This window comes from Phalangium opilio, unplaced genomic scaffold (genome assembly GCF_054372755.1).
Source record: "Phalangium opilio isolate 3A_F unplaced genomic scaffold, DU_Popi_V2 ptg000003l_1, whole genome shotgun sequence".
In the NCBI taxonomy this organism is placed as follows: Eukaryota; Metazoa; Arthropoda; class Arachnida; order Opiliones; family Phalangiidae; genus Phalangium; species Phalangium opilio.
In genome coordinates this window covers 12,730,712-12,757,039 of record NW_028324145.1, presented here as the reverse complement: position 1 = coordinate 12,757,039, position 26,328 = coordinate 12,730,712, and the positions used below count along the sequence as shown (strand labels likewise).

Below are 26,328 nucleotides of genomic sequence, written 5' to 3'. Positions count from 1 at the left end.
GAAATACGTATTTCTATCTTTAGCATCCCAGCTCAATCTATATTTTCCCCTTCGTCCATCTTTTTCCATTTCTATTATCCCTAACTCCTCCCTGCGTACCTTCTCTGGCCGCCTTCCCTTCCCACCCATCAGCAACGCGATACTCTATATGGTGGTATCGTAGTATATAGTTGCTTATAACTGGATCGTTTCGACGTATACCCCCAGCATCCGCCAAAGCGTATACTTGGAAAGAGGAGAATAGGATAGAGAGATGAAGGTATAGTTGAAGAGGATGGAGGAAAACACGGAGGAGAAAGATGGAATGTATAGGAGAGAGGATAAATAGGGAAGATTCTGTCCGACTACTGTTTCCTCCGCGCTTGGTCGAATTTTTCCGGGAGTTTTCTCTTCTCTTTTCTCTCTTCATCCCGCGCTATCCGAGTTTCATATTCTCATTGCCAACGAAGCGTGTGATGTACCTCGCGCTCCGTGGAATCTCATACCATCCTCTTCCTCCTCCTCATCCTTTCCCCAACCACCCTTCAGCTTTCCCTAAAGTCCATTCGCGACGAAAAATGCAATTGAAGGATTGTACTCCCCATTCTTGTTTACCCATTTTACGTATTTTCTTCCATTCGTTAAATTATAAAGATGTTTTAAGTCTAGAAAGATATTCCGTAAACAGACACGTAACACTACGGAAGTTAGCTTAATGTATACTTCTTTCTATTATTCAGCGTTTTCACTTCATTAAAGCGGTTAACGCGTATATTGTAAGAATAGTTTTAGATGAGTGTTACGCTTGGCTATTGGCGATGAGAGTGTGTCAATTTTACTTGATACCGTTACCAAAGTTACGGGGACCTTCTTACACGATGGTTAACGGTCTTAGGGGAAATTGTGAAAAGGTTCTGCGCTGAACCTACTCGCCCTTTAATAATCTAACGTTATTACTTCAAAAGACTTTTAAAACTCGGTTTTGAATATCGCTTTATTCATCTATTTGCCGTCTGCGTTCTTATTGTTATTTTCTCTAAACTATATTTTAATATTTAGTGTACCTTGTACGCTATTAACAGATCAGATATACCTATTATTTCTCAGAACGAAATATTATGGAACGTTAAAGCTAGTATAATTAAAGGCTACTTAATTTTAGTCCAAAAACCAGAAAATTATTCTAATAATTAATTAGGTATACGTCTTAAGTTTCTTCAGTTAAAAATGTCTGTAATTAAAAGTTGTCTTTTGAAAATCTGGGTTTGAAACCAAATAGAATAACTTTTACGCTTGTAATGAATGATTAAACCATGATATTTAATTTAGATAAATTAGAAAACTCAAAATTATATAAAAGGTATAACGTAATATCCAGTTTTATAATATAAATTCTTCTTTAACCCGCTTAACAAAGGGGAATACCTCTCAAATTGTATTTTCCAAGTATCCCATTCCATTTCCCTAACTTTCATTTGATTCACTATTGAACCGCGAACGCAACTCTAGTAAAAGGAGAGGACAGGGCCCACCGGTGGTAAGCCGAGTTTCGATATAAGAGCGAGATTAAAATAATAATAATACGTAAAAGTCCCGTCATCCTCGTTTATTAGAGGCCTGCCCTCTTTCGTCTCTCTCTCTCTCTCTCTCTCTCTCTCTCTCTCTCTCTCTCTCTCTCTCTCTCTCTCTCTCTCTCTCTCTCTCTCTCTCTCTCTCTCTCTCTCTCTCTCTCTCTCTCTCTCTCTCTCTCTCTCTCTCTCTCTCTCTCTCTCTCTCTCTCTCTCTCTCTCTCTCTCTCTCTCTCTCTCTCTCTCTCTCTCTCTCTCTCTCTCTCTGTGTGTGTAACTTACTAGAGTAGCCCTGGAGTGAGTCATGACTGTTAGGGCCCCAGACATTGCATCCCCTTCCAACTTTTAGAATCAAAAGTGCTCGGGGTGAGAAGGAGAGTAGGGATGATTTAGAAAAGGATCCGAGAAACTTTTCATAGAGAATGAGGTAGAGATCTACAGAGAACGGATAATAAGGGCGGGAAGATCTTTCCGCTCGTGCAGTGTTTAAAAGAGATAGAAATGAGAAAAGGGTGGTGAGCCTCATGGTTTCTCCGCTGTATACTCCGCCGCAGTCCGGATATCTCAATTTCCCCGCCAATAATACACGCTCTTCCATCTACCGGAGATATTAACGTCATCACTTTTAACTCAACCTTAGGATCTCGAGTTTTACCTTCGTTCAACTTCAAAATGAAAATCTGAATTAAGATAAAACACACACAGATCTTAGACAAATAATACTTATATTAGGACGCGAGTGGTTATTTTTCTTATACTGTTATGGGTAGCCCCTGTGGAACGTGCGATCCGCAATACATTCGCGTTCAGGGAAAGGCCCAAGAACAGGCGGTTTAAGGGCAAGGGTTTTTTTTTACTTTTAAACAGTCCACGTGGAATAGTTTGTCTTTCAACGGTGACACAAAGAAGCCACTCCTTCCCGCCTTCCGTAATATTACTCTTCTCCCAGTTGAATAACGAAACGAAGTAGGAGAAAAGTAGAAAAGGGAGCTAGACAGATACAGCGTTTCAAATCTTAGGCATTGCTAGCTACGAATGCGTTTTAATTGAATTTGCTGTCATAGATTCCTAGTTTCGCCCCCTTAAAGAGTTTCCCTTTCTGGTACCCTTTTCCTACTCTTAAAATTGGATGGAAAATAAGGCGGGAGAAGAGAGAGAGAGAGAGAGAGAGAGAGAGAGAGAGAGAGAGAGAGAGAGAGAGAGAGAGAGAGAGAGAGAGAGAGAGAGAGAGAGAGAGAGAGAGAGAGAAAGCGCGCCAAATAGAAGAAGGGGTAAAAGTGGTCCAGGCGGATGGAGCGAAGATCGGAACTCGTTTTCGACGCGGGGTAGTATAGAGAGATGAAGGAAAAGAGGTAAGAACGTAGTTTCTGGGGAGGGAGGAGGGAAGGAAGGGGGGAAAACAGCTTGGCCGTGAAGCGTCGCTTTTAAAAGCTTCTCTTAATTAAGGCACCCGAAATGGAAGTCTTTTGTTTTATAGGGATGAAGGTCTTTGCTAGCTGCTAGCCGCGTGCTTGCTTAGCTCTCTTTACATATATTCGAATAAGGAAAAGGGCGGGAAAGCGACGGGGGGGAGTGAGATATAGGCTTATACATCGGAGAGTAGAAAAGAGCGCGTGGTGTTTGGCGGGGAAATCGCGCGAAGCCGGCTGTCGCGAGCTAAAACCTCCCCCATCCCACCCCACAACTCTCTACTGGCCTTATAATACCCGAGCTCGCGCGATATTTAAAGAGAACTAGGAAAAGGGACACGGGGTAGGATGGGGGAGGGGTCTGGTCGCCTGCCCGTGACAAGCCCTGACAATTGCGCCGCGCGCGCGAGCTGCGGAATAGCTCGCGCTCGCTCGCTTATTCTCTGTTTATAAGCGAGAGTCAGCGCGAGCTTTAAATGGGAGGAAGAAAACGCCAGGGGCGAGTTTCCGAAAACTCCGTTTCAAAGTTTCAAAGCTACAGACCCTCGTGTAAACGCTAGCCATAGCTATTACTGAACTGCAGCGCAAATGTGTACACAGAAGGAAACGAAACGAGAAACTATCAAAAGGACTTCTTAAATATTGCGACACGTATTTCATCCTAAATCAGATAAGCTAGTCTAATTCAAAAATATATCCCCATTTGTGATATATCCATCGCCAGATAATACCTCTAAGACGAAGAGGTTGTGGATTATACGCCAACGATTGAATACAACTTCGAATTAACCGACTAAACTGAGGCATCCGAAAGAGAAAGCTAGGTTTCGCAACAATAAAAGAGGCAAAAGCGAGGGGATCCGAAAGTATAAAAGATTGGTAAAGGAGGATAGAGGGGACGATAATCATCAGCTTCCTCACCCCCCCCCTTGTTTTCCCTTTGATATCGTATCAAGTCACTTAACAGCACTGTCAAAGGCCAGATGACCCTTAATAATCCCTAATAACCATTCCCTAGTCAGATTGATACCGATATACATTTAAGGAAATAGAAAGTCTCCCCCTTTTAGTTTTAGTCAGAGACATATTCGTTACAGCAACACTTTCTAGGGATTATGTCTAGATCCGCGATTCATTTTTGGAGAGAGAGAAAGAATTTCTCCTCCCACTTACGAGTTAAGAACGCAGATGTGGATGGGACGACGCGGGCTTAAGATTTTTTTTTTGAAAAACGCCGAGAAAGGGGGAAGATGAGAACTCTAATTAAAAATTGACTCAATCGATAAGGAAAAGGAAGGAATATAAGCTAAAGCGTACAAAGATTTCAATCCCCTCGGAAACATAAAAGAATAGGCCTTTATAGAAAGTTCTAAAGGAATTATGGGTACTTGTCCCCTCTTGTAGTTCAAACTGAGTCAGTTCAGTTCAGCCAGTTTTGTGTTATAAAAAACACGAACTGGAGGCAAGATTTGGAGAGATAAAGCCGACTGATAAAATGGTGGGCTTTTTTTAACGCGTTTGTTCTTCGTTTGTGTTTATCTACTTTAAGCCAGCAAATCTTATTCATATTTTGCCGAACTATTCTAATGTTGATATTTGATACTCGTATGAATTTATAATGATTAGATCTAACGTAAAGTATATTTATTTAAGAATTTTGATCTAAGCCTTGGTTGTTGAGTTTAGTGACGTCACTTCCGAGAGAATTTTGGTGACGTATGGCTGTTATAATGCGCAGGCGCGGCGGGACAAATCAACAAGGTGCGCAAGCCGTAAAAACTTTCTATAAAGGCCTATTCTTTGACGTTTTCTCTTGAACGACCAAAAAGACTCAAACTCCCTTTAGTCTCTTCTCTTCCTCAAAACTTTAGCTATCATCATTCGCCTAGAATTTCTTTAAGGAACAAAGATACGGATCCTAAACGTCATCAAGTTTCTTATTAAAAATTAGAAGTTTTCAACACTAGGGAAAAGCCAACATATAGGGTTAGAAAGGCTAATGTATTTCCTACCTGCCCCTGTAGAAATGTTTAACCCGCAATACACCAGCATCAAAAATATTTTATTTTTCCAATTTGTTTATTTATATAAAAAGTGAATTTATTTCAAACTTAAAATAACGCTCGTTGGTTTAAAAGTTTAAAAGAACTATAGACATAATTTATAACCATTTCAAGATGAAATATTTTAAAAACATTTAACTTTTGTATACACAAACTTAACGGAGCTCGAAAGGGCCCTTAACGACGAGGTTTACTTTCATAAAACCACGTTGTCTAGCTTTTAATTTTCAAGATACACTCTTAAATACTGCTTAGAACTTCCCACCGTATCTTCCCGTAGTCATCGTAGACTCAATTTTCTCAAGCGGGAGACGTAGTATAACAAAACTGGGTGGAAAAGGGGTCATTTATAATTTCGAAAACTGAATTTCTAAAACCGGCCGGGGCTTCCCTTTATTTATACCTTAGACCTTACAAACTCGGGAAACAGGGGGAGAGAAGTTAGGCTTAATTGCCGCTTAATAATATAACAAGCTTCTCTTTAATATATTATCTCGTGGCGTGGCCCATCGCTATGAAATTAAACTTTCTTCCGCAATAATTCATTCCTTCCGCTCGCCCAACTTAAAAGTTGATATTGAATATTTAATGACCGAGGGCGATTTCCGCGCGATCCCCCTCCTGTCTTCAATCCCCCCCTTTTCCATTGTTTTCGGACATCTTCACATTTCCAACCCTTTCCCGCTTTCTCCTTCAACGCCAAAGTCCCTTTTCCGATCATCTCCCTTAGCGCTGGCGCTCCTAGAGACCAAAATCCGTGGCACGTTCGCTTTGGCGCGAGCGACAACGAGCTAGCTGGTATTAAGGTTAAAAGGGTTGGGGGATTGGAGATGGTTGGCGGGAAACTTACGCGCCAATCCGCTATTAGCATAGTGGATGAGCTTAATTAAGGGACAAGCACGGTCCGAGAGAGACGAACGCGGCTAAAGCAAACTTTCGCTTCCCCCTTCTACCCTCATCTCCCACACCGATTTCCCGCCTTGGCAGGCTTTGTATGGGTATATCGTCTTAAAGCTATACCTCTTCAGCCTTCAACCCTGTTTCTGAGCGTATATATTCTCTTCTAGTGTCTTGGCGATTAGGGTTAGAGTGTGGGGGTTGTAGGAGAGAGAGGAAAGCTGGACCAATCTAGTATTAGTAAGACCTCTTCCACCCACTCCCATCTTTCCAATCGAAGGCCTATTATCTTAGCTTTTCCGACTCGGTTTGACCGAGCTTTCTAATCTAAAAGAGATTCGAGGCACCCACTAAGTCCTCCTACAAATGAGGCCACGAGTGACTATGTTCTGTTTGTTTCGAAGTGCCGGGTACAACCAGAGTTTGGTCACCGTGATTAGTTGTATAACTGAACGTCTCAATTCAACCCGAAGGAACATTGGGACAGAGTCTTAATTAGCAATGCGATAGAGGAAGAAGCTACCTTAATATATAGTTAATGGTGCATTACGCGCAAAATTTTGTTTAAAAAACCGTAAACTTTCTTTGAATATAAAAAATTGGCAAGATTAAGTCATAGTAAAATAATAATGAGTTTTAAATTATAAATTAAACTGATTGTTGATTTTGTTAATTTCTCCACTTCTTAAAAACGTAACATATTCGTTTGTCTTAAGTAATGAGCCCTTTCCTTTCCTTTTCTCGGATAGATCTCAATAAATTCGTAGAGATACATTTCGGAAGCGAGTGGAGGGGAAGTCGGGGGATGCGCGAATTACGATTGAGAAAAGTCATCGGTCCGGAAAAGTTGGGTTGGGTTGGGCGACGCGAGTTCGGTAGGGCTAGGTTGGGCGGGAATTCTTCCCGCGCCCAATTTCACGGCGCCAATGGACGCGCGTGCGGTGGCGAAAAACGAATCGGCGCGTGTTTAATACGTCCACACGCGGCTGCGGAAAATATATAGTGTTCTATCATCAAGCTCTATCATTCAGTTCCAAATCGCGCGCTTCCCTTGTTTATAGATCTCTTCGTAATACGCGTGAGCGAGAAGACAATACCGCACCAGCGGTTTATATTTCGATGATGGGACACCGCCCCAACCCCACCACACCCCTTCTCTTTCAACATTTTGTCTCTGTCCCCTTTTGCCGCCGCAAAACTGTCGGCGCTGATGCGCGTCAACGAATCCCTTGTTAATGGGACTCGCTTTTCCCTATACCCATACCCTCTTGTTCTACCGTCTCGTTTATGCGTGAAATTTTCAGATAGATGCTAAAGGATTCTAGCTTGGGGGTTTAGTTCGCATACGCCATTACGCCCTTCTTAATCCATTTCTGAAAGGTACATTAGAATGCCCCAGTGTTTTAGTTTTTAAACAGATCACGGATAAGCTCGAGGAAAATCCAAAGATATAGAACAGAAATTTCTTTTGAAAATTGTTGTAGTTGTTGCTACTTCTTTAGGTTACACGAAACAAGACAAAGAGCAATAACAAACTCCAATTCAATTGACAAGTTACCGTATTCTATAACTTCAACTAAATAACTTAATTAACCCTGGTAAAGTAGGATATGTACTTTGAGAAAATGCTTAATCTTCATAAATCAGTCTTGTCCTACTCGGGACTATCGAGTCATTCATTGAAATATGGCAGAAACTTGTTGGACATTATTACAACACGATGCGCGTCTGTCATAGGAAAGAGTGCGTCAAATTTTGACATTGGAGCTGCCGGTTCATTTTAATCCCCGCTCGCGCGCCTTGACAATGGTGCGGGTCTTAATGCAGCCTATTTACTTCGAACGTAGGTATATATCTTCTCCTAAGAGATTGGCGCGACACACCTGAATGCCCAACACCAACTTCGCCCACCCAAAATTGCCCAATCGATGAGAAGGAGCGGAGCAAAGTCTCCCCTTGTTGTTGGAACCAAAGTCCCGCTTGCTAGTTCATCAAAAGTGACTGCTTATAAATTACTTCCCCATCCACGCGTCTCTCTCTCTCTCTCTCTCGCTCTCTCCTCTAACAATCCTCGCGCAGTTCTCGGTTGAGGGAAAATGAGGATGACGAGAATAATCGGTGCTTGGGTAACCGCAAATGGCCGCACCACGCGTGTCTCGTATCCTTTAAGACAATACTTAGAACGTTGTTACTTTCGACTCGTTGACCGCCCATCATTTGGAGTTCTGGACATGGTATAAATTATTCGCGTTACGTAATTATTTTAATTGAACTTTAAAATGAATTATATAGCGAAAAATAGAAATGTTTCAACCTTATGCTGTCCGCGTATTGTTTCAATTTAAAATCCAGAAAATAGGTTAAACCAAGCTTGAAAATCGGTTTTAAATATTCTTATTTTCAATTATTAAAGACGTAAAGATGTTTAAAATTTATTACGTTCGATTTTCCACGTTATTATCATATATTTCCAACGCTGTTTGGCATTCCGGCGCCTATTTTTAGCTTCTCTCCTTTTATATTTAAAAGGAGTGAGTTATTATATGGAGAGAAACACGCGGATTAAAGCCGACGCGCTGGAGGGGGGGGGTGGCAGAGAAGGGAAAGGGGGGGACGGACCATCCTTATTGGCAATAATTAGCCGGGGCCCCATTATCGACCCCAATTTGCCAAGCAGCGAGAAGAATCGCGTTTTCCTAAAACGCTTAGACGAACTCGAGAATCGTTAATAATTTTAGTTAAAAGGGGCCACGAGAAAACGGGTTAAAAATTGCCCTAGCAAGTAATGATGTTAAATTTGGAAGATAGGTTTATTTTATCCTATATAGGCCTATATGTCTTCGTTTTAGATTGGAAACTTTTAACATGCCTTAACCTTACTACACTTCACGTTAGCTCGTTTTGAAGCTTTGAAAAATCGCGCCCAAGCTGCCTCATAGGCCTGTACGTTCATAGTGACATCTGACGGGGAATTACTTTAAGTAATTAACGACGGTTATTGAAATTAAACAACTACTTAAAAATTGAACATTATCACTTGATTAAGTATAAAAATTTTGCTTTGACCGAGCTAGAACTTCTCTATTAATCACGAATTAAAGCAGCGTAATTGCTGATTTATGTAAAATTTATTTCGCCCTTTCTAACAATTACGAACACAACACACCACCGTAAATAGAATATTTCCTCCCATTCTCCTCCTATTTCGCCGCGGCTCTTCATTCTATCCGCACTGGCCTTTTAATTATTCTCCTTGAATTATATTTCCTAGGAACGATTGGCCGCGCCGCTAGTTAGAGAGAGAGAATCTAAATTGGAAGATGGGAAGCGCGGGCCGCGAAGGAGGAAAGACTCTAATAATAACGTTATAATCGAGAGACAAACCTAAGGGTTTAGGGTTAACGGGTGGATGGATAAACTGTTGTTGGCCAAGTTTGGGTTTAGGAGATGTTGACTGGCGCGCGAGGATGCCAAGTGTGTTTACGCCAACTTGATGTTTATCCCTTACCTCCCAAAATCCCCTCTTGTTACTACCTATACAAATGTTTAATGTTAGTAATAAAGACCGTCAACTTCGGCGCAAAGACCACTTATCGCCTAAACCGACCTATAAGAAGAACCAGTCAAAAATAAAAATCCCATATCACCCATAAACTTTACAATTTTCCACCCAGGTCTCCTGAAAAATTCGAAATTTTAAATATGGTAGTCTCAAATTCAAATTATCCTTTAAATATAAAATGTATAACCTATAATCTCGTATATAAATTTTTTACAAAAATTCCTACTACCTACAAGCTGTAGAAAGATCATCCCATCTCTAGTTTCATCTCTTTCAAAAAACCTTCCGTTAAAAACTACCTCTACAGTATGAAGCTCCTATTACAGTAGGCTACCCCCAATTTTTTCCCCCCTTCTTCACGAAATTATTATGAATCTGACGGCTCCTTGTCAATGAGTTAAGGCCGTAATTTATGATAAAATTTAATTTCAATTTAAGTTGCGTTTAAATTGTCGTTTATGATCTCAATTTTGAAGCAAAATACGCGTAAAGAGTCCAGGAATGTGGCACGACATAATTTAGAGTCGAACTTTTAGATTAGTTTAGGAAAAAGTCGTGTTTTTTAGCCATATCGTAGTATACGATAGGCTCTTAGTTTGACCCGAGCCGTAGTAACAGTAGTAACAGTAGTGGCCGGAGTTTTCGCTATCGTTATCGTCAGAATTTAGCTTAAAATGAACTTTATATTACCACAACCCACCCATAGGGGTAACTGGGCTCGGTTAGAAATTTAATTTTAATTAAAATTTTTTTGAGATCGCAGTCGGGATTTGAACCCGGGTCGCTCACGTAGTAGCCGGAAATTCTACCACTGAGCTATAGAGACTTGATTGAAACCCCGAGTTTTTTATTATTTATTTTTATCTCTAAAATGTCAGGGTGATGTGGGGTGGGGTGCCTCTTAATCTGTGGGGTCGGATACTTTTGAATTTTTATCTGTGGGGTCGGATACTTATGAATTTGTATGTTTGGGGTTTTTATATTTATTTCCTTTTTATTTATGTGCTAATTAAATAGATAACGATTTTCCCCGTTTCATGTGTTTCGTTCTCGTTCGGTAGCTATTCGGTAGCTATCGTCATCTATGTTATGTTTGACTGGAACGTTTTGGCGGTTAATTCAAATGTGGGTTTAGATAGAGCTAACATAGTGTTAAATGAGCGTTATGCGTTTGATCATTTTAGCATTGCTAAAGGTAATTCGAGGGGATAATCACTAAATGCGTAATCACTATAACTAAACTTTCTCTTTCAAAAGTTTCTGGGCATAAGTCCTTGTTTGAAATTTATAAGATGCGATAAGTGTGCATCGGCATAAGTCTATGTTGTAAACTCATCGAGGGGATTATCACTAAAAACTATCTGTTCTTCGATTCGCCGGAATATTAGAATTACAGCATAAGTAAATTTATACGGTTATAATTTAATCACTGTTTAGACTTTAGAGTAGGGAATCGAGGGGCTATTCACTCTGATTTTATGCACGGTAAATCATTTAAGCATTGAAAAAGATAGCGCTATTCACTCATTAGGGTAAGGTATAGAGGGGTTATCCACTCATTAGGGTAGGGTATAGAGGGGCTATTCACTCGTACGATATGGCTACTATTACGAGCCCTTGGGCCGTCTTGTTTTATTTCTGAAGTGATGCGTTAGGCTTAGCAAAGCGAAGCATCGAAGCTCGGAAGTTTCGCCCAGGACCGCCTGGGACGGGGTGGGTGATCGCCCCTCCGGTTTCTTCATCGCCGGTCTTTTTTTTCTACGCGCCAACCATAGAGAAACAGCGCGGAGATAACTTCTTTTTATCAGTGAGCCCCGTGTTTAATTTTAATTATCAAATTAGATTAAATATACATAATATTATAATATTAAATAATAATAAATGGTTGTTAATAAATTAATAATCATATATTAATTGCATTTAATTCTTAGGTAACCTGAACCGGACGGATGAGTGAGTGGATGACTCGAGAAAATTTCTTAAGCCTTGGACTACGACGGAACATTCGGAATATGGCGGAAAAGATGAACTACGAGGGAAAAGTTGGACTACGATGGAAATTCAAGGGTCTTTGCTGAAATGTAAGTTTTTTAATTTATTTACTAGTTTTTTTTTGGGGGATTTTTTTTGCGTGTTGCTATTTATTGTCAAGCATACATAATCATATCGTTATACCATAAACCACGTCATCGTGCATCAATATCCATCCTTATAAACTTAATCAAGGTTGAAGTTAGGCGCTTTTTGCAGTCAAGTAGGGAATGTTTAATGTTAGTAATAACGAGGAAAGTGTCACATTAAGAGATGAGAAGTGTTAACTCCCTCCCGCCATATACTAAGAGGCAAATTAAGAGTCGTTCGTCAGTTGAAATCTACCCCCCCCCCCCCGCTTATTAAACGAATGCCTAATAATAATAGCAGATACGTTTATTAGTCCTAACTCTTGACGTATTCCGCGCCTTTGGAGTTATTGGGGTGATGAATTTCTAACCCTTTTCTACAATCTCATCGCGTTCCCTCGTTGTAGATGAGATTATTTCCCTTAAAATAATACGCGTTATTGCCGGCAGATGTCACCCTAGATATTTGCGCTTAGAGCTAGGCCTTATATCCACTCCCACAGCTGACGTAGTTCCACCCCCCAGCCTATAAGCATCAGGCGCCATCTAGTGTATTTTCGCGGTACTATTTAAGCTTTTACTACCGCCTTAACCACCTCGTGTATTAAGGCGCGTTTGAAACATCCTTATCGTGGAACGTAGGCTTGTCTTTCCACCTTCACCTTGTCCGGCGTCTCTTTAGTAGCTCTTTGCGCAGTTAATAAGTATATTAGCCAAGCTAAATCGGCTATTGGATCGAAGGCAGCTAGGGCCTCTAGGCCTTCCCCCCCCCCATTAGTAGGATATCGATTACCACCCCCTCGCAACCCACCCACCCGCTTGGTCCTTTCTATTGGGCTGCAGCGACCTTAGGATTGCTTTGTAAATGTTATCGAGTGACGTCTAGTGTATTATCGCTGGCGTTACCCGACCAATAATATCGGTGTTAATTAAGGCGATACGCTCTGACGAGTTTATCGCCGCCTAAACTCGCTAAAACTACTACGTAGTAACTATATAACCGATTAAATACGAAAAGACCCTGCAAAGAAAATTAACTAATCGTAATTTGATTTTAACGCGAAATTTATTTAACTTAATTAAGAAGAATAGTGCGCGAAATATTATTGAGTAGATGAAACGTTACTTACTTACTTCCAAGTTTAATTTACTTCCCCCGTAAATAGAAACAAAAAAAAAAAAAAAAAAAAATTCCGGGAACATATTTTTTTAAAGAATTTCTATGAATTGTTTTATTTGATCGTGGCCATAAACGTTGGGGCGCTTATAGTTTAGGCGAAAACTATTTATATTCATAAGAGGATCGTATAGACCCTAGCAGGCCTGAAAGATGAGAAATGGAAAGTAGACTTTGACGAATTAGAGGTCACGTGGGAAAAGCCTTACAATAGAGTGGTGGCTACAGTTTAGCGCTAGATCGACGAGAGTATGATGCGCCCGCGTATAGCGTATATAGGGAAGAGAAGTGCTGCTGGTGGTGGTGGGTCAAGTGTCAGCTTGAATGTGATGGATGACCCCGTTATTTTTTGGGCATTTTTGACGAGACCTGGCCATTCCGCGATAACGTCAGACTCTTTTTAGGCGCCGTCACGTTTATTTTTCCCGCTCTTTTTCTCGCCACGAGATGATTTTTCTAGCCCACCCACGCGTGAATGGGATATTTTGTTAAAAGGCGCGATTCGAGCTCGCGCTGAATTTTTGAAGGGCGTGATATTTTTTCGTAGTTCTAACCCGTGACAAACGTGGTGACAATGCCCAAAAATGCTTAAAGATATAACAATATTTGGTGAAGCCATTATTTGGCGGCAGGAAAGTACCTCTCTTTTGGACGGACGGTCAATGGCGTTAGCTTGTTTAACTTCCTCTCTCTCTCTTTCCCGTTTAAAAATGCATTCTTCTCTTTTTCTTTCCCCGGGATTTTCTCTTCACTGTGAAAAACTAGATACCCATGTAATGTAGTTTTTATTGACCCACCCGAGATGCGAGAGACCAACCTGCGGGCTAAACCGCGTATGGCTCTTCTCTCCTTCCGCGATATCTTACCATGCACTTCCTCGATTCGTTTAGTTCCTATCATCATCGTCTTTCTCACCTTCAAGAGAGAGTGAACGAAAAATGACAAGTTAATTCAGGGTCGAGAAGATCTCTTTCGCTATAGTTATCTTTCTCTACCTCATCCTCCCTTTAAATTGGGTTTTAGCTCCAGCTTCCGAAGTTTACGCGTTTCGCCCAAGGAAATTCTCCTGTTTATAATTAAATGGAAGGAAAATCTTAAGATAATTTTATAAGGTAATCATTCCCAAACAAAGAATTGGGCTATCGATGCCCTTCCAAGACGATTTAGTCTATCAATATCGTATCGATAATATGAGAACACCAATTTTCTACTCTTTTTGGTTAGGTTTAGCCCCGATTTAATCTACTTTTTCTTTGTGGATTTAAATAGTTGATTAACAGTCAGTTCTAAAACTCCAGACAGACTGGTGTAAAGATTGAGTTTCAGTTCGGCTTCCTTGGTTTTCCTTGTAGGCTAATAAAGATCTAGTAACTACCTCTTAACTCTTTCGCTCCTTCATCCCTCATCCTTTGGCTCTTAGTTTTCGTTTTATCCCTCTGATCGTAACTTTCCTCTCTCATCTTGAAGTTAGTTTTTAATTCAAATAAGATTTAGTCGAACGGTACGCATTTGTAAATGTATCTGCTGTGTAGTGGTTATCTCACTCGCTTCATACGCGGAAGGCCCCAGGTTCGAGACCACGTGGGTACGGAGAAATTCTTTTAAGGTCGTTAGTTTAAATTCACAACTAAATTGGCTCAAAGAGGTTCCAACATCGTGTATCATGGCTCAGTTGGTAGAGCCCTTGAATGCCAATGCCTAAAAGATCAATCTTCGAAGTTGGTTAGTGCCCGAAGTGGTCAGTATCCCTCAGTGGATCAGTACTCGAAGTGGTCAGTATCCCTCAGTGGATCAGTACTCGAAGTGGTCAGTATCCCTCAGTGGATCAATACTCGAAGTGGTCAGTATCCCTCAGTGGATCAATACTCGAAGTGGTCAGTATCCCTCAGTGGATCAATACTCGAAGTGGTCAGTATCCCTCAGTGGATCAATACTCGAAGTGGTCAGTATCCCTCAGTGGATCAGTACTCGTGGTCAGTGCCCGATGAAGTCGTGTCTTATGAAGGTTCGTGCTCAGATACCGTAGTTATTTTTTATAGTTTGTTTTTAATTCAAATAAGATTTAGTCAAACGGTGCGCATTTGCATATGTATCTGCTGTGTAGTGGTTATCTCACCCGCTTCATACGCGGAAGGCCCCAGGGTCGAGACCACGTGGGTGCGGAGAAATTCTTTTAAGCTCGTTAGTTTAAATTCACAACTAAATTAGCTCAAAGAGGTTCCAACATCGTGTATCATGGCTCAGTTGGTAGAGCCGTTGAATGCCAATACCTAAAAGATCAATCTTCGAAGGTGGTCAGTGCCCAAAGTGTTTAGTATCCCACAGTGGATCAGTACCCGAAGTGGTCAGTGCCCGGTGAAGTCGTGTCTAATGAAGGTTCGTGCTAAAATACCGTAGTTGTTTTTTTATAGTTTGAGCCTCACTTTTAGCTTAGTCCAGCCATCAAAAGAGCGTCCACTAAAAATGAACCCCCGCTTGAAGTGGTTTGGAATCGTAGCCACTATAGCGCCATCTAAAGTTAAAATAATGAAATGTCTCGCAAGATGTTTATTAACTGCATTTTAATTACGGTGAAATCAGTAGGGTTAGCCATATTTGTCAAATAAGCAATCACATGATCACCTATTTAATCGGTAGTCAGGTAATCAGGCCTCATACGCAGACAGTGAAAAATTCACGTAGGCAAGATTGATTGTTACGCAATTTTCAATCACCTAAAACGTGTATCACCATTCCTCCATTAGTTTCGTTTTTCTAGACGACGAATATCGCTCAGTATCTTTAGTATGTATCACTGTCCAGGAAGTTAGTTTTTCCCAGGGTATCGACTCGAGTGTTTGCTGACTCGTCGCTAATGGAATAAAAAAGAGAGAACGAGAGGAGAGTGGCGACTTCAACCTCTCTCATTCATCCTTAATAATGGGGAAGATGGGGATGAAGGTGGAACGAATAAAAACAGATCCCTATATATATATTCAGGGTTCCTACAAACCTGGAAAACTCGGGGAAATAAATAGTTGACAAAAACACAGGGAAAACTCAGGGATTATTAGTAAAATTCAGGGAAATCAGGGTTAATCTTGTGAGGTTTGAGTAAGTTTGCTCTGAAGGGGTTGCTTCATCTATAACAAAAACACTCCCGTTGTTATTATTACTCCATATATGTGGGAAAAACATGGAAAACTCATGCGCGTATTTACTTTTAGTTTAATGTAATTATTATTCTGATGTTTAGCTAAATTTTAGGAATTTTATTTCAATTTCAGATTTTTTCTTTTTGACCGAATGACGTCACGATGGACATTTTCTTGGAAGGATGACTGACGTTTGGCCATCAACGAGGGATCAAGGTTTAGGCGGTCTAGTGCACGACTGAGCTGCACGGAGGATCGCGGGAACCAAAACGTACTATTCTAAACATTTAAAATGACGTCACTATGGTTCCCGAACGCGTTAGTTTTTCGCGGTATTTTTATATCGGGTTGCGTGAACTTTGACTTTTGTGGTGCGGTTACATTTGAACTTATCTCCAATCTACGAGTCCTTCGGGATGCCGAAAATAGTGGGTGAGTACATAAGTACATAAGCAAACAAAGTCAGAGCGCCGCGTCCCTTAGACCCTTTCCCAGCTGTCAGGCCAATTTTAACTATAGCGAGCAGTGCCAAAATGTTGCGCGCGCATTAACAAATTTTCAGGTCAAAGCGCAGCGTCCCATAGTCCCTTTCCCTATAACGCGCACATCTGGAAGTCACGTGATCAGCATGTCATCTAGAAGAGGCTGATCAAGTTCATCGCAGTACTACCTGGAGGATGGCGTAAAACCTACAAACTGTCAATCGTGAACTTACTATTGAACGTCAAAATGCGTCCGAAACTGTTAAAAACAAAATAGACACTTTTAAGTCGCGTCGCGGGTTTAGTTTTTAAAAGCAAGTTTAGATTTGTGAACTTTTCGCGTTCGTTTTTGAGTCACATTTTTCACCGTCTTTGGATTCGATCGTCGTTAAAATGTAAGTACCTGTTTTATTATAAGGTGTTTTTTGTCGCTCGCTTTGTTACGTCCTTGTGCTTTTTGCGTTATTTAGTTATTAATGACGTCGGACATCGAAGCCCCGCCTATGATAAATGTAGTATAGACTGTACAGCGTGTTTCAGTGCAGGAATTTGTAAAATAGATGATGCGTCAGTAATAGGTTATAGGGATTTCATTATGTTTATCAAACCACGCGTCGAGCAATTCAAAAATAAAGGTCGAAGGTCATCGAGTGGACTATGCTTAGCACCTAAACGTTGTTAGGGATTTTCAATTAAATAATTTTATGATTCGTCCCAATTTAAACCATGAGTAAGCTATCATTACAGCACTTTAAAATCATGCCTACCATTATCCAAAGTTGAAGTAAAATCTAAAACAAACTTAGTTCCTTATAGAGGTTTGATTTCGGTCTACGCTCAGTTAGACAGAGTCGAAATAGCTTCTTTGTTGGTTGGGGGTCATGTCTCCCGCTGTTTCTTCGGTCCGTTTAAAGTTTTCGCCTTAATGAGTGGGTGGTGTCCATCTACGTTGTCTAGTTAGTCAAGGTTTCCTTAGACCTTATCGATTGACTTTTAAAGTAAAAGAATTTTACCTTCCAAGCTTTAGGGAAATGTTTGGACTTCATCCCGAGTATGCTTCAATGTTTAAGCTCCCTGACGAAATTAATCACTGGGGTTGGTTAGCTTCTTTTTCGCTGCTAGAAACCCCTAACTCGCAATTGTAAAAGAGAACTATTACTCTTTCCTGCAAGCCTTGAAAAGACGCGCGTCTCCTAAGTAACCAAGGATGACGTTTACTCTGTAGTACCTTGGAGATGTAATTCTGGGTTTTATTAAAATGTTCAAATTTCGTTCGGTGCACTTACAGGCGGTTCGACCAGTAATTCGTAAATATTTCCCCTCAACAACTTTTTAATTAATCAAATCATAATTTTGCGACAAACTCGCTATAGACGCACGTATTAAAATCCCGGGTACTATATAGGGTTAAGTACTTCATCCTTGGACTGAATGACAAGTTTTAAAAGTTTTCTCGTAGTTTTCTACTGACGTGTACGCCTATATAGGTATAGCCACCACCGCATTGGGGGGTTCTCCGAATCTTTTTATTTCTGTACCGTCTTTTCTCTCTATTCAATTAGATTCATTTCACCAGCTGCCGTTTTTGATATCTCTCATTCTGTTTGGCTTTCTCTTTTCTCTCTTTCTCTCGCATCATTTCAGTATACTTGGAGCGAATTAAGTTAGGAGAAACGTCCACGATTTCGCATGCAGTTAGGCTATCCGTTTAAACAACGACTTTTCTTCTTTTAAAAACCTCGAAAACTCCTTGCTTAAATTCATCACGATTTTAGGCGCGTTACTAACGTCTCTTGATGAGCGAAAATTTCACTAAAAAGAATTATAAGCGGTGATGTATATAGCGTTTTAACTGCGCGATGATAAAATGTCAAATTTTTCTCTCTCTCGCTCTCTTTCAGTAATTTCCGGAAAAATCTTCACCCTCCATATTTTCCTGGCAAATAATTTTCCAATTGGGATATTAGCGTTAGTTTGACACTTGGCCCCCTCCCCTCCTTCTTTATTAGCAGTACCCAGGTTTTAACCCTTCCACTCTCTCTCTCTCTCTCTGATGCCCCTCATTTTGAAACTATTGCCGAAAGAGATGATGTGTAATTAGTTTCTAATACCCGCGTCTCTCTCATATTTAATCTTTATGCCCTGATACGCGATGCTTTTCGAGTTTTAATTACGTAAGGGGTTATTTTAGGGGCCGCGGGGTACTTGTATGTCCCCCCTCGCAAATTGACGGCAAGCAAATACCCCTGAAAATTAATTTTTACATCCCTGAAGTTTTATTTGTTTGTTATTTTCGGAAGTTGATTCGTTTCAAAGTTATAGGAAATGCTAAAGATTTTACGCTTTTTCTTTGGGTAAAAATTCTGTTATATCTTAGTCGCGAAGTTAAAATGACTTCCATTTGATTTACTTTCGGTGTTTACGTATATTTTTCGGGATTTTGTGACATTTGGGACTCGTATTGGTATTATTGTACATTGTTTGAATTCAATTTATCCCGGGTTTTGTGGGTACAAGTCAGACTTTTAAAAATAACTCTTAGGTCAAGCTTCAACTTAAAACAAAATCTGTAGAAAAATAATCTCTTGACGTTTTATTTCGTTAAAAATTAAAAGAGTTTTCCGACTTTTCGGATTTACAAAATAATTTATTAAACAATATCAACTCCCCCTTCTTTTTTGGCGGTCCATCCAATCTGTTAGTGTCAATACGTATAATGGCAGGGAGTAAGTAATATAGGAGTCGCATCGACACACCTTTTTCCTTAAGTACTCCTTTTACGAGGGCAGACGGGAAAGACTTGTAGCTTTAATCTTTAACGTAAATTTTTTAAGGTTTCTTCCTGCTGGAAAAAAAACATACATTTCCCAATAGAAATCTAATCTTTCCGAAAACTTCCCCGAAAACGTGAACTCTAGAAATCCGATCAATGCCTTATGCTAAGCTACCAAATCGGTCATAGGTCAAAGTTTAACGCGATATTTTATGGGTTTTTCCGCTGCTATATCCGATTTATATCGAGTTAACAATTTCAATTGAACCTTGCTTGGCGAATTTCGTAAAAAAAATTATTTTAATTCATTTCAGTGTCCCTTTAGAAAAAGTATAAAATTAAATATTTAGAATATTGAATTATTTCTCGTAATTACCCCCTATTATCCAATTATTAGCGTTTTTCCCGGTGTAAAAATGCGAGAGACGAAAAATGATGATAATATTTCCATCCCCTCACCCGGGTTTCTGTTTTCTGCATCTCAACAAAGTAATCTTAGAAAATTCGTTAAGACGTTTTAAGGGCAGAATTAGGTTTTATACATTTTGCCATTAAGCCCCTTTTTGGGAGCTGCACGGCAAGAAGATAGTTTTCCTTCATTTTTTATAAGAAGAAGCCGATTAGGCAACATCTTCGTTCCTTCTTAACTAATTCCCACCTCTTTTTTTCTCTCTTTCAGTCTCTCTCTCTCTCTCTCTTTGCTCTGTATCTTTTCCCAACTATACTTTGCTGCGAGCTCTTGAAGCGTTCCGTTTTTGATGGAAATTGTTTTTGCTCTATCTCTCTCTTATCGGCCATTTAGGACCTTCCTTCTCTAGCCTAAAGATCGTTAATTTTTTTTTCCTTCTCTTTCACCCTATTCCTTCATTCATTCTTTGTCTCAGTTCTCACACAATTTCCTCCACCGAAGAGTATTTAAAGGGTATTAAGATGTGATAGTGTTTAATTTGAGTGAAGTGGAACATTAAGTTAGAGTGAAATAATTACTGTTTTAATCGTTTGTTGCGTAACACCGTAATGTTGTTTCCAATTATTTTTTGCTACTTCTTAAAATTCTTTACCTGAACCTTAGACTCGCCTTTGGTTATAGTAGAGCGGTGAATGAATTTCTGATATAATTAAAGCATTTTTGAGCGTTGCTCGGTTTCAATCCCCGGCGCATTTTTGGGGGTCCTTTTTTGATGAGGGAGAAAATGAAGAGTAGGCTGGGATGTGGGGGAGTAAGAGAATGAAGCTTTTCGATAAGGAACAGATCCCTGGCTCCCAATTCGCTACTTAAAAGGCTGACTCGCTCGGGGGGGTACCTTCTTTTAAACGCCCAAAAACTTTCTTAATCAGCGACTAATTAAATTTTAGCTAAGAGATACGCGTCGGAAGCACACTTAGAAAAGGCCGACCGAGAGAGAAAGAAAAAAATAATAATTCTAGTGACCCTCTTAATTTGATTGTTTGCTAGCGTTATTGCCAAAAGCTTCCATATTTTTTTTTCTTTTTTTGAAACCCTTCGCTTAGGGGTATGATAAATGTTATTTCAAAAGGGTTGTAACTTTCGATTATGTAATGTAATTTTATTGAGAATTGATTTTTAATCGTTAATCAACGCCTTTCAAAATGCTTTACCCTCTAAACGACCGAGTTTTAGGAAAAGCCATCTTGCAGGCGTTTTGTAGCCCATGTATTATCTACCTGCCCCTGTAAAAATGTTTATCCCACGGTGCAGCCGAGTTTTAGGAAAAGCCATCTTGCAGGCGTTTCGTAGCCCATGTATTATCTACCTGCCCCTGTAGAAATGTTTATCCCGCTTAGCAGCGGCGTTCAAGGAAAAGCCATATTGTATGGTGGAGAAAAAAGATAGCTTTGAAACGGCCTGGTTGCCTATTTATGAGTTTGTGGTTTGTCGACTGGCTCCACTATTACTGAGTCTATAATAGAAGGGAGGCATACGTGATTTGGGGGTGAAATAGGCGGATAGAGGTCGCCAATTGAAGCCCTAATATTGTTGTTGCGTCGATTGGGGGAAGACTTTCAATCTCGGAAAGAACCCAAAGCTTTTCGCTAAAACGGTGTACGATCGCCTTCCTTCCACTACTATTAGCCATTACTTCCAACCAATAAAACAATACGACAAAGATGTAACGAAATAAATTCTCCCACCCATTCTGAACCGGGCTTAATTTCGCAATTGAATATTTCACATAATCGTAAGTGACTTGGACCGGTCCTAAATTTCCATTGAAAATCCTGTTTTTTTTTCTTAAAAAAAATCTAAAAAGGTTAGGCTTTGCATTTCAACTTATTTTTGGTTAATTTCCATAATGATTTTGCTGCTCTTACGTTAGTCTAAATTGTTTTTCTGGGCATTTTATCCTCCCTTTTGAATAGCGTAACCTTACACCCCTCTACAAAATACAGTATTTTCCCCTTTTTCCTGTAACGGAGTGGGCCTAAAAATCGTCGAAAACTATAAGAAGAGAAGCTATTAATCAATGGTAGTTAACGAATGGGGAAAGAGAGAAGCCTAAGCCGTAAGCTATATCGGCGCCACCCACGAATCAGGGGCCAGACTGCGCTCTGTAACCTTCTAAAGTCGCCTGATAGTCTATACCTTTCCTCCTAAACGACTCCGTAGAACTCTAAATTAATTCCAGCATGAAAAAAAATATTTATCGTTCGGATAAACGGTCAAGTCATAATTATAAAAACTAGCAAAAATAAGATTCAAGAATTTACTAAAATTAATGATAATATGATTTAATTTTGAATGGAACTAGAAATATTATTTTTTTTAGTTATAATCTTAGTATTATTTTTATTAAATAACCCTTTTACGTTTTTACTCAATATTCCGTGCAAATACGACTTTAAATATACAGTATACAAATCGCCCCTTCCAAAATTTCTAAAAAAAAGAACAAAAAACTTTCGTGACTTTACTAGCTAATTAGTCATGACATTTAACTAACCTTCTCCCCCCTCCCTCCTTCCCTCTCTCTCTTATAAAACTCCCAAAAGATTAATTACGACCCCGAGTTTTAATACCTTTTATAAAATTCGGCTATTTCTCGTTAACTTTTACGACGCATTAAAGCGAGAAAAAGGAGAAGATAGCTCTCTCCTTCTCTACTCGAAAGAAAAACCGAAAGAGAAAAGACGAAGCTTGAGGTATAAAAAAATAAAATAACAAAATTCGGGGAATCTTAGAACTATACTCCTAGGCTGAATATTGAATGAACCATTTTTGTCAGGGTCCCGCGCTAGATTTTGGCCTACTTTGAGCTCATTAATTTATTAATTTTGGTAAAGGTTGTCCCGATATAGCGTCTCGCTTATATGAACTAAGACTATATGGATGAAGGCTAAGAGATCCTAGAAAGAAAAGAAAAGAAAAGAAAAGAAATATTATCTTAGGCCCGAAGAATGATAAAGATCCTCAGTCATAGATATTGGAAATACGACTAATTCTTAATCATACTTGGATAACAAATTAGCAACTACCAAAACTTTAGAGAACATGTTCCAAATTGATCTGGTAGATATGTCCATTTACTGATCATATCTATGATTTTGTATGGTATAGCGAGAGTGGATTGTTGCTGGCACAAAAAAAGAAGAGCCATAAACACAATGTGCTAGCGAATAATGTCGGCTATTGGTCGTTAGGGTGCGCCACAGTTTCCCTTAACGAGCCCACAATGCCACTAAAAACGCTAAAACAAAACATTAACGGCAACCAGGGTAGAGTGAAACTAGTAACGGAAAAAACAATACCAGTATAAACCCCCTCTGAAATGGAGTCCTAACACTAATATCAAGGGTCACTTTAAGTTCGTTCAGCGATTGTTAATAACATTTGGTACAATAACATGATTTCAAATGGGGAATTTCGTAAAATCCTAATTATGTAAACATATTAAACGAGGTTAGAGTTCAGACAGTTCAGTCGAAAGAAAAACAATCACGTGACCAAAAGACTATAATTGCACCGCCATTATCTCTTAAATTGGCTCGTGACTGTATCGTTTCTGACCGGGAGGTATAATAATATTCTTTCCTTAATTTTCGACGAGGTTCTTTCGCGTTAACTTACTTACTCCTATCGTCACTTGGGAGCGCTCTCAAAGGGGGAACGGCCCCTTTTCTGGCCATTCTTTTATAGTCAGGGGACATTGGAGGCTACCACGCGAATGTTTTGATTAAGGGTTTAATTAGGTCCCCGTTATTTTTGCAGCTAGGAACAGAGAGAGAGAGAGAGAGAGAGAGAGAGAATTAGGATCCCCTCCCCAGAATGGCGAAAGTTCTTAATAGAAAAAAGGGGGCTATATAGTTTTGACCCTTTTCTATCTTCTTCTATACTGTGGTGCGCCGTGTATGGTGGGGGGGGGGGCTATAAAGGGAAGTGTAGAGAGGCTATCAAGGCGCGGATATATGAAAGGAGGATCACTCGCTTATTGGGAAATCCATCTCTATACGAGGTCTTGTTGCGGAAAGCTCTTAAGTAAACATTTCTTCTCTTCTTTTTCTTCTGCTCGCTCGTCCTCTCCTCATCTCGTATCTTCTAAGAGAAAGACCAGAAGACTGTGAATGGGAGTAAAATTAGTTTAGGACCACTTTCTCTGGCGCTTAATACAACCTTCTAGCATCTTTGTAATGCTTCCTCAATATTGAACTGGGATTTAGGAATTCATAAACGTCAGACGCTAAGGCCTGCCTTTAGAGCTTATCTCTCTATTCTCCAAAGCTGCTTGTCTATCGCGGAAGCTTTTGGAGAGAAAGTAGATGTAAAATGTATACTTGAGATCCAATTCTAGTTAGGGGTGCTGCTGCAGTGCTGGTCTTTGAAATCCATTCTAAATTAGCGCTCATCTCTCCATCTCTTCTCCAAAGCTTCATTTACTCTTTGCAGTACTAAAACATCTAATCTCGTAGTTCACGAACCCTTTACTTCGATAATTGGACGTCTGGAGCCCGTGATCGTTCTCGTTCTTGCACGCGCTACGTCGTGGAAAAGAATGAAATGTGATGGTAGACTAGTAGTAGACATCCCTAGGATGAAGACTTTATTACGAAAAAGGAGAAGGAAGAGGAGGTCGGATGAAATGGGGTGTAGGCGGGGGATGAAGGGGGATGGGGGCGGAAGAAATAATAAAGAGAGCGAGAGGAAAGAATTAGGATCGTCCCACGAGAATTGTTATTGTAAGAAAAGAATGGAGCCGAACCGCCGAGTCGAGCGCCTGTATGGATGATGGGAGGAAAGAATAGGGGATGGTGGGGGAGGGGTAGTCTTTCTCTAATTAGCTAAAAGACGAAATTGAAATAAAAGTTCTTCTTTTAAGCGAAAGGGGGCGATGGATATCCTCGGAAGAATGTTAGAAAGGGGAGAACGAAATGAAACGAGTTTGGGGAGAAAAAATTCCTTACGCAAATAATACTCCGGCTATACCGAGAAAGGGTTAAATTTTTCAAACGCGAGGTAATGACGAGAGTATACTCCTATTTTTTTTATTTCTCCTTTATTACTTATTTAAATGAAGGGTCGTGCGAGAAAAACTTTATTTGCTCAGCCTCTCGTTGTCCTAGCTCCCCCCTCTCCAGCTTCATTTTTAGGCAGGGTTAGAGATAGTAAAATCTAGGTTTATTCAAATGATTTTTAAGTAATTGTAATCTATATTTCGTGATTAATATTATTAATTGGGTTCCATGGCTATTTACATCACAGTAAGGTTTGAGGTTCAGAAACTGCTAGGATTTTTTGAGTATGTAAGGTCCATTTTCTCATCTTTTTAATTATACTAAATACTTGAAGTTACAACAGTCAGGACCCCAGTAAATGGTCCGCAATTTTCTCTTCGTAGGATTGACATTTTCTCCAATGTTACATGTTCCTCCTAGTCAAAGCAAACTGCGCATGATTTAGGCGCGTTTGAGAGTAGAAGCTCTAGTTGGGGTAAAGAAGGATGCGCCATCTAAGCATTACAAATAGAGTTTCTTAACTTTTAATTTCAGTTTCATTAAATTTAAGTTAGAAATTATGGTTTAAGGTCTTTGAAATTTACAATAAATATTTTATGTTACTTTGAAACGAAAGATAGATTAAATTTTAATCGCCTTTGATCAAATTAATCGCTATCGATTTATTTTTTAATCGTTGATTTATTGGGAAAATTTAATTTAAAATTACTCTTGGATAAATTAGAAAACATTATTTTTTAATATGTAATTACATTTAACCCAGAACCCATTAAACATGTTTGCTGAATTTAAGTATGGAGTTTACGTAATAGATGGCGCTAGATCCTCTTTCCCTCAACATTTCCCGCCTAATCGAATCTCAGCAAAAGAAGTCTATACAAGGTCTAGGGGATATGGGTGACATCAACACCAAGAACCCATAATAACACCCGAGAACGTGAGCCAAAGTTATCTTTGAAGGTTCTCAGTTCTTAAATAGGTTCTTGATGACTAAAACATTTTCTGTAATTAGCACAAAATGAAAACTTCTAGATTTGAAAAAAAAAACCTAAAAACAATTCGGGCATTTTAAGTAAATTACGTATAAAGTTCATTAACTTAGGAATGATGACGTTGACATCAGTTAGTGTTGAGATCATTTAGCTTTAATGTTTTATCCTGGTTTTTAACACCCCTTTGAACCCCTTAGGCCAAACGCATTATGACTAAAAAGAACGAGTCCCTAAGATAAGAAAAAACATTCGTTTCCATTTATTATGCCGCATGGTGAAATATGTTATTAATAATTAAAATTGCTCACGGTAATATTTTTAAACGCGATTCGTTTGAACTCTGGGTTGTGATATGTAACTTAAAGGGGTATTCCCAGCTGAAACTTTAATAGTTTTTTTTATTATTATATGAAATATCAAGCTCTGCATGACCGCGTTTAGTTTGCAAATTATGGATAATTTAGAATTGGATAACGTTAGCTTACCAGTAGTAAAGATTACTTAATTAAATTTATAAATATTTTCAATTAAAAAGGAGCGAGACTTATCAGCCAATCAGAATTATCGATCTAGTCTTAGACCAGGCGTCATCATAAATAATTCTCATATTTCCATAAATTAGGGATACTTTTCCACTTGCCAATTTGTAATATTATTTACGACTAAATCGAGTACATCTTTCGTCTCTTATTTTTCCTTTAAA

The 26,328-nt window shown here is 39.5% G+C and overlaps 2 protein-coding genes across 5 annotated transcripts in view; one reads left to right on the top strand and one right to left on the bottom strand.

Moving 5' to 3' along the window:
• LOC149717930 (Kv channel-interacting protein 4-like) overlaps positions 1-26,328 on the top strand; it is a 283,534-nt gene that overhangs the window by 81,628 nt on the left and 175,578 nt on the right. Inside the window, exons 1-4 of one of the 3 annotated variants that reach the window (XM_089841524.1) lie at positions 10,723-11,285; positions 11,410-11,559; positions 16,042-16,341; positions 16,472-16,786. The gene's annotated coding sequence lies outside the window, so the exon portion shown is untranslated. Of the gene's footprint in view, positions 1-10,721; positions 11,286-11,409; positions 11,560-16,041; positions 16,787-26,328 lie in introns of those variants that run through there. The other 2 variants (XM_089841533.1, XM_089841516.1) reach the window with 2 other exon arrangements.
• LOC149717934 (uncharacterized) overlaps positions 24,748-26,328 on the bottom strand; it is a 46,766-nt gene continuing 45,185 nt past the window's right edge. For both annotated transcript variants that reach the window (XR_016368259.1, XR_016368260.1), the window contains 2 exons: positions 25,934-26,321; positions 24,748-25,855 (listed from right to left, as the gene is read on the bottom strand). The gene's annotated coding sequence lies outside the window, so the exon portion shown is untranslated. The remainder of the gene's footprint in view (positions 25,856-25,933; positions 26,322-26,328) is intronic.